The sequence below is a fragment of the Etheostoma cragini genome, chromosome 1 (assembly GCF_013103735.1).
Source record: "Etheostoma cragini isolate CJK2018 chromosome 1, CSU_Ecrag_1.0, whole genome shotgun sequence".
Taxonomy (NCBI): Eukaryota; Metazoa; Chordata; class Actinopteri; order Perciformes; family Percidae; genus Etheostoma; species Etheostoma cragini.
Window position 1 is genome coordinate 32,880,169 of NC_048407.1, and position 8,399 is coordinate 32,888,567.

Below are 8,399 nucleotides of genomic sequence, written 5' to 3' on the forward strand. Positions count from 1 at the left end.
CAGGCCCTGTGTCCCTATGTAACATGCAGGCTCCGTGTCCTATGTAACATGCAGGCCCCGTGTTCCTATGTAACATGCAGGCCCCGTGTTCCTATGTAACATGCAGGCTCCGTGTCCCTATGTAACATGCGGGCCCCGTGTCCCTATGTAACATGCGAGCCCCGTGTCCCTATGTAACATGCAGGCCCCGTGTTCCTATGTAAACTGGGGGCTTAAAGAGACAGGCGCTGAAACACTGAATACAGGTATATTCAGACACACAGCATGAGAAATATTAAGTGTTTTTTAACATTAAAGCATGCAAAATCCATATTCTAGACACTCAAATGTACCTAAATAACCACGTAATACGTGTGAACACAGTTTTGTCAATTTCCCTCCCTATTCACTATGCAGTGCACCAAATTTACCCTCCGGCATTTTACCTGGGTATCAGAGTCCTACACAACCGCACTCCGTACATTGTCATAATTTAAAGATGTGAAACCTACACCTGCCAGTCTGCTACATTAATAAATGTATTTGAGTGTGTTTTCTTTAGCTGCAGTGTGTTAAGCTCGCTCTGCCACCGTTCATAACGGTCCAATGAGGCGTTTCATGATGACGGCAGCCCTCATCCGCTGGCTGTGCCTCTTGTATTCTTTATGAGACGGCCTGCTGTGTGCTGTACGCGCAGCGTTTCAGGTTTTCAGGAAATAACTTGACTGACAGCGAGCTTTGACCACCATCTTGCTCTGCAGCAGCTCAGCTCCAGGGGGAAACAGGTCTTGCTCGGGACCACGACTGCGTTGAAGTTGATGGCGGAGATGAAGCAAACAAGCACATGTATTATGAAGGAGTGAGACGCGATCATCGCTGATGAATCACCCGCAGAGAAACAGGACGTCTGTGCTTGTCCAATCAATGGAGGACATGTTCCGACCAGCCCAAAAGACAGCTTGGCATTATAGCAGGATGTCCAACCTTATTCTGCATTGTTAGCATGCTGTGAAATGAGCTCCACATAAACCTGAACCTGCAGCACACCAGCGTATTGATCAGGACTTTTAACATGTGAGCTGTGCTAATTAAAGCTGCCTGCTCCCAACCTGCTGCCTTTAAATTGCTATTCATCTTATATTCACAAAGCCAGCGCAAATGTGCAAGACGGGAGAAGAGAGGAGCCTTATTAAAAAGTTGTTGATTTAAAAAAAAAAAAAAAAAAAAAACTTTTGTAAATAAATAACGTGAGTGGGACCCAGCAAGGAAAATCCTCTGAATTTCCCTGGGGGAAGTCAGAGTTCTAACAAGTGTCCTCCGAAATAACAAATACATGTGGATCGATGGGCCCTGATATTTAAAATGCTATTTGGAATTCAAAGACGTTGCTTGATGCTTTATTAGCTTCTTTTTTTTTCTTTCTGACCACACATCCGAGCTCAGAGGCAATACATAAGTAAACTGTATTCAAATAGGATTGATTTTATCACTTTGGGGTGAAATCCCATCAATTACATGCTCTTCCATCTATTGGAGGAATGTGCTTTTAGGGTTAGGGTGTACAACCCCTTTCCAATTCTTTAGATGGAGATGGCAAAAAAAAACATCTCTCTTTCATGGCGAAACTGTGTTTTGTGTTTATTTATCTTCAAGCATTCTGTTTCTTTATTGAATTCAAATCGTGTTTTTCTGTTCATTTGTTGTCAACATGTGACATTATTGGTAGTTTAATTTTAGCTTAAATTCATTACGTTCTTATTTGTTATATAACATGTGGTGTGAGACTGGCTAGAACCAACTATGGAGAACTACTGTAGGAGTTATCCTGTGTTACACGTCAGGTAGTAAACGACGTAGTAGTAGTAGCCAAAGAGAAAAAACAGCATGTTTCCCCGATATGCCACATAGCCTGTCTACAGAGAGCCTTTCACTTCCTTTCAAGCCCCATTGTGCAGAATTTGGTTGTAGTTCACGGGGGCTTTAGTTAAGTGCGTTAAGTGGATTTTGAGGGGTATAGCTCCATAGACCTCCATTCATTCTGCACTCGCCCTTGAGCGCCCTCATTTGGAACCAGAGTGGAACTGCAACCAGTTCAGATGCCGGAGGTTTCCTGAGAGTGGAAGTTCTCCCCTCATTAGAAGTTCTCTGATATACAACACACAAGGGTACACAACTGCTACACAAACACGGGGCTGGATTGGGCCCACCGGGATGAACCCCCCCCAGACAGGCCTCAGTCTGGGACCCCATGAGGGGAAAGCCAAGACAATGCAGGACCAGCTGGAGAAGGTCTGTGGACATTTCGGGACTAAAGGCGTAATAAAGTGAATAAAACACTTGAATGGAGTTATCTAGAAACAAGTTTTACGCCCGCTGTACATTTAAAGAGACGTGGCTTTTTATGTTGAGTGGTTTCTGTCTTGTAAAGCATTTTTTGAAAGAACAAAATCACTAATCATTGATAAAAGGATTGACAATGTCAGATAAGCTGTTTTACTCCAATGAGCCTTATCAGGAAAGACATATTTTCAATATTAAGTGATAATCATCTGCTTTCAACCATCTGCTTTCAAACTTCCCAGTTTTTGGACATAAAGAATATTCAGGCTGAATCCATCATCATCATCATCATCATTAACTTTATCTTCTTCATATCTGCTGATTATGGTGGATGTGAGTGAAGTGTAAAGATTGAAGTCTTCTGGTGGCTAACAGCGACGTTCTTCCCTTTATATACGTACCTTAAACAGTTCTGTGTGTCGGCTATTTTACAGTAATCACAATTTAATTAAATTTTTAATAAACAAAATTCCAAGTCAGGTTAACTTAACATGTTACTTAATTGCATTACTTGTTATAAATAGCAGTGCACTGATTGTAATGTGTGGAATAATAAATTTATTAAAGTGTGATTGTGTCACTCACAAATGTAATGGTGTGTATCCCTGAGGTCTAACAGCTGGTTGATGCATTTCCTTCCACATTAAGCATTTATTTTTTTACAATACTGCATTGTTTACATCCACGCTAAGTAGAAGAGATTCTTTATTGGGAATAGTCCCTTGAGATGTGACATCTCGTTTTCGAGGGAGTCCTTAAAGGCAGTTAATCCCCCATATCCTCCCCTTTCCAACTGATAAATATTAGACAATAAACAGTTAGGGTTATTAATATAGACAGTTTGAGAAAGATGAATAAATAAAATAATATACTATATTATATACAAATATATACATAAATACATACACACATATTCATATATACATACGTACACACATACATACTGTACGTGTACATACATATACATACATACAAACAAATAATAAAAAATAAATAAAAAATCAAGTAGCATGCGGTCTTTTTCTTCCCTGCCGTTGCTGACACATTGCTGCCTTTCTTGGTGCATGAGTGGAACAGTGTGACACCAGTGTTAGGACTGTGTATCACGCCACCTCTGTTTTTATCATCATGTGAAGCACTTTGTAACATCTGTTTTGAAAAGTGCACTATAAATAAATTCATAAGAATTATTACATTCTAATGATGGGAATTGGTAACTGCTCCATAGCGCTACTAGAGGTGAAAAACTCCAGAGAGAACCTTTAAATAAGGAATGCATCTTTCTAGCGTGAAGGTTTTGTGGACCTTTGAACGAGAATGTTCCACCAAAACAAGTTGCTTCCCGAGGCTAATTTGCAGGCCTTAAAAGGTCTTTTTAAGGTCTTAAAAGTGCTCATGTTATGCTTTTTAGCTTTTTCCCTTTTCTTAATTGTGCTATATATGTTTTTTTGTGTGCAGATTATAGGTTTACAAAGTAAAAAATCCCAAAGTCCTCCCCAAGGGGAGTTACCATCTCCAAAAGAAAACACAAACAGCCTTGATATGACTTCTAAATTCAATTATGAACCTGATAATTAGCATAATGTGAGCATTTAAGCCAATCCCAATCATCTAGAGTGCTGGACACTGCCTCTACAAAATAGTCTCGGGAAGGAACTTGTTTGGTAGACATGTGAACGCTGTGAAAAGTTGGTTTAGTTGTGCGAGAAAAAAAGCCGATTGGACAGATAGTCTACCTAGCCGTCTGGATTTACCCTGCAGAGACCTGAGGACCAGGTAACCATAGTCCTCAGATTGGACAGATAGTCTAGCTAGCTGTCTGGATTTACCCTGCAGAGATCTGAGGACCAGGTAACCATAGTCCTCAGATTGGACAGATAGTCTAGCTAGCTGTCTGGATTTACCCTGCAGAGATCTGAGGACCAGGTAACCATAGTCCTCAGATTGGACAGATAGTCTACCTAGCGGTCTGGATTTACCCTGCAGAGATCTGAGGACCAGGTAACCAAAGTCCTCAGAAATCAGCCGATAATGAAGGACCGGAACAATCACGATAACAAAGCATCGTCGAAATAGACCGACATGGAGGGGGACTGCGGGGAGGCGCTAGAACACAAATAAGTCTTGGTTCCCTCGGGGGGAGAACTGGTGGAGTTGTGGAGTGAACAAGAGTTCCTGTTTGTCCCATTTGTAGGATGATAGAGTGGGGACCAAACCGGGTGGTGTCCACATTCTGCAGTGTCTTCTCTTTATCTATTTGTCTGGTTTTTCAAACCAAGGCAGCTGCTTCTGTTTCTGCTCCATTCAACAGCTTTTTCTTATTGGAAATTTCCCCCAGAAGCACAATGGGAAATAATCTCAAAAGGAATCCAGCTGTAGTGAAAAATCTTATCTGTGACTTATGATGCATTGTCTTTAGATTTGAGAGGGTGTTAGACCTCTTTTAAAAGTATTTTCAAAGAAGTGAACTGTCAGTATAACTGACAAGAGAGAGAGAGAGAGAGAGAGAGAGAGAGAGAGAGAGAGAGTTTGGAGAAAAACCTTCTGTTATTCATTATTTTTCCCTGAAACAGCTCCTCATATCAGTTATGTTGTTCAGACAGTCGGGTAGATTTCAAAACTTGGCTCAGAATTGCACGTTTACAGGTTTCGATCGTAACGCTGACAATACCACGCAGAAATTCTGTTTAAAGCTGGTTTCACGTCCACGTGGTGACACACGGAGAATCAAACTGTGAGTCACCAGCGCAGAAACAATCCCCTTTAAATCAACAACGCTCCGCTGAAAGCCCCATCTATCTGAACTAAGCTGCTCCAAACCAAACGGACACTCGGCCGCTGCGTCGTCCTACTTTCATCTGCTGAAAATCCCTGATGTTCTCCGTCCAGCTATCAAACTCGCTGTCATCTCTGTGCTGCTTGTGTCTCGTCTCCGCTCTCCGCTCAGTCACTGTAGGATCACACAGCGGGGGGGCGGGGGAACCGGTCCACAGAGTCCCTCCTGTTACTGCTGCACACACCAGTCAGAAACCCCCCACACTGCTACATGCCACTGTAATATTAACACTTCCCTGGCCTGAATCTATCGAAAATTATAAATGCAACATTTACAATTCATCCTGTTTCTATTTCCAACTCAGTACCACTTTACAAAACACTTTACTACACCCCTCAAACAGCGAAGTGGGAGAACTCGTCTAAATTTGTCTGTTTTATTTATTATTATCATTATTGTTCTTCTTCTTCTTATTATTATAATAGCAGCGCCAGCTCAAATTCCCGTGAGATACATCAGTGGCATTACACACATTTCACTATAAATCATGTATTCATTGTCCAATCATCACAAATCTCTCAGGATATATCCTCAAAAGTACCTGAACCACGTCCTGAAACCTTTATTCAAACTGAACACCAGGGGGCGCTGCAAATGCAAACAAACTGCAGGTGATATAGTGCAAATCAGGCTATAAATGACTAAATGTTTGTCCAATCAACACAAAACGTCCAGTTAATGTCTACATAAAGACCTCATACATACACTGCAAGTATCATTCAAATTGACCACTAGGGGGCGTTTTAAATGAACAATACCTGGCCGTGGAATGACACAAATCAAGGTTTAAGCTTGGAATCGCAGCTTGCGGCTTTATCAGCGGTTGTTGTTGTGTTGCTCATCTGCTTTTCTCAAATCGCCGTGAGTTACATATCACACTGAATTGAAGATAATGTTTTTAACAAATCAGTTGTGGGCATTTTAAACGAGGTGCGCCGTTTGTCCAGTCGTCACAAAGCTTGCAGGATTTGTTTTATAACCACGTTGGACCACGTTGGTGTGAAATTACTTCGAAGTCGCTGTTGAGAAAAAAAGTTTGAACCCGCGAATCATCTATATTATATATCTTTTAATTAGTTTATTAATTAGGTTGTGAATCCTTTGTAACTCGTTAGACAAACAGTGCTCTCTAGCACCTCGCTTTTTCAAATGCGTGTTGCAAACACAGCAGCGTTACGTACCAACAAGTTACGACATCATGTCTTCCTATTTTTGCTTTTTTTGGCGACAAGGATTCCTTCTCCCGTGACTCCGCATGAATCTGATCATCCATTATGAATAAAGTCACTAAAGTGCAGTGCAGGCTTTTTTTGCCATGGGCAGTGACCAGCGCCTCTGACTGATCACATCATCATTTCAGCGGGTTTCAGTCATGTGACGCCGGCTCTGAACAAAAACCCATTGTGGATTAGCTAGACAGGTTGGCTCGCGCTTAATGTCCCTCTCAGTGATTAGAGCTTTTCAAAATGGAGGAACTGTGACAGGTTGAAAAGAAAAATTCATAGTCTGTTATACACTAAAAAGTAGTAGTAAGTTCATGGTACGTGAGGAAATAAAAACTCTAAGGGTAAATAGACCATGTATTCAGTACTAGTCCATAGAGATTGAAAAATTCATATAATTGTGTTAAGTTCAAATCCGTCAAGCGTACAAAGGGTAAAGATTGTAAGAGGAATGTGTAAACGTTATTTGATTACTTTGTTTTGTGGTGCGTAATATTAAGGGTAAAAGTATTAATCTGTGATCTACTGAATGCTCCTAATCTCTGAGCCTGAGATTGATTGCTTTGGTCTCCACCAGAGCTCCCGGGGAAGTCGCGGTCTTACAATAAAGTTCTCAGTGAGGAAACATAACCGTACCGCTCTCGTGATTATTTCTCCCCTTCTTCAGGGGCGTAACAGAAGGACCTGAAAGCATCCTTGGACTTGCCCGTCCAATGTAAATGCAGATAAGAAATTCTTCTGTTTTCTTACCTTTAATAAGATGTTGTAATTTATTAAATTAACTTCTAATCTAAAGATTTAACTCGCTTAGTCTCTCCATCAGCCAGCATCCTTGGCATTGGTTCACTGAGTTTGTCATGAGGATTTATAAAGGCAAAAAAGGTCAAGTGTAAAACATCACCATTTACTAACGAGTTGCTAAGATTTATAAGGGAACCTTCTTATAAGCGTGAAACACATCACCATCTGTTATTGATTTACTAACATGTACAACTACCCAAAAGTAGCCCTATTGTACAGTAAGTCTACCCAATGATAGTAACCCAATGATATCAAGTCCACACACAACCACACAGGCTGAACATAGAGTGTGAGATAAAGTGAATCTACTCCCTCCAACACTCTTTCTACTGCTTACAAACACAACCGTGCCCTGAAGTCGACGCGCTCTCTGTCTCCTTCAGGTTGACCTATATCATGGGGTGTGCAGCTGCAGTAGCCTTTCTCCATTACAAGACATACACAGGAACACTAGGACTAAACCTGCAGAGTCAACAGCAGCTGATAAATGGACCTCAGCAGGTTATAGAGCATGTTCCGCACCTGCTGCAAAGCCAGGCACACATTATGCACACATCATCATAACATGTCGGCTGGACAGAAGCTCAACTGAAGCAGGCACCTCAACAAAGTACTAAACTTCCAGGTAAATGACTCCAGGATTATTCATTTTTTTAAATAGACAGTAATTTAGATGTTGTTTCGGGATGTGATGCAGATTTATTGGTGTGGTGGAGACACAAGTAGGGTTGTTGAGCAGGCCGTTGTCAGAAAAACAACACGCACATTGAGTTGTTATTACATTTGAATAAATGTTTACATTTAGACCACATGGCCGTAGCCAAGCCATCCATAAATGTTACCGGCTGTCTTTCACCGTCTATATTTTGAGCTCTATAGAGAAACCTGTAGGGGGGAGCTCTATAGAGAAACCTGTAGGGGGAGCTGCATAGAGTAACCTGTAGGGGGAGCTCTACAGAGAAATCTGTAGTGGGAGCTGCATAGGGTAACCTGTAGTGGGCGTTCTATAGAGAAACCTGTAGGGGGAGCTGTATAGAGTAACCTGTAGGGGAGAGCTGTATAGAGTAACCTGTAGGGGAGCTCTAAAGAGAAATCTGTAGTGGGCGTTCTATAGAGAAACCTGTAGGGGAGCTCTATAGAGAAACCTGTAGGGGAGAGCTGTATAGAGTAACCTGTAGGGGAGAGCTGTATAGAGTAACCTGTAGGGGGAGCTGTATAGA

General features: G+C 41.5%; 1 protein-coding gene across 4 annotated transcripts in view; it reads right to left on the minus strand.

Moving 5' to 3' along the window:
* LOC117935241 (multiple epidermal growth factor-like domains protein 11) overlaps nucleotides 1-8,399 on the minus strand; it is a 145,062-nt gene that overhangs the window by 39,912 nt on the left and 96,751 nt on the right. The window lies entirely within an intron of this gene.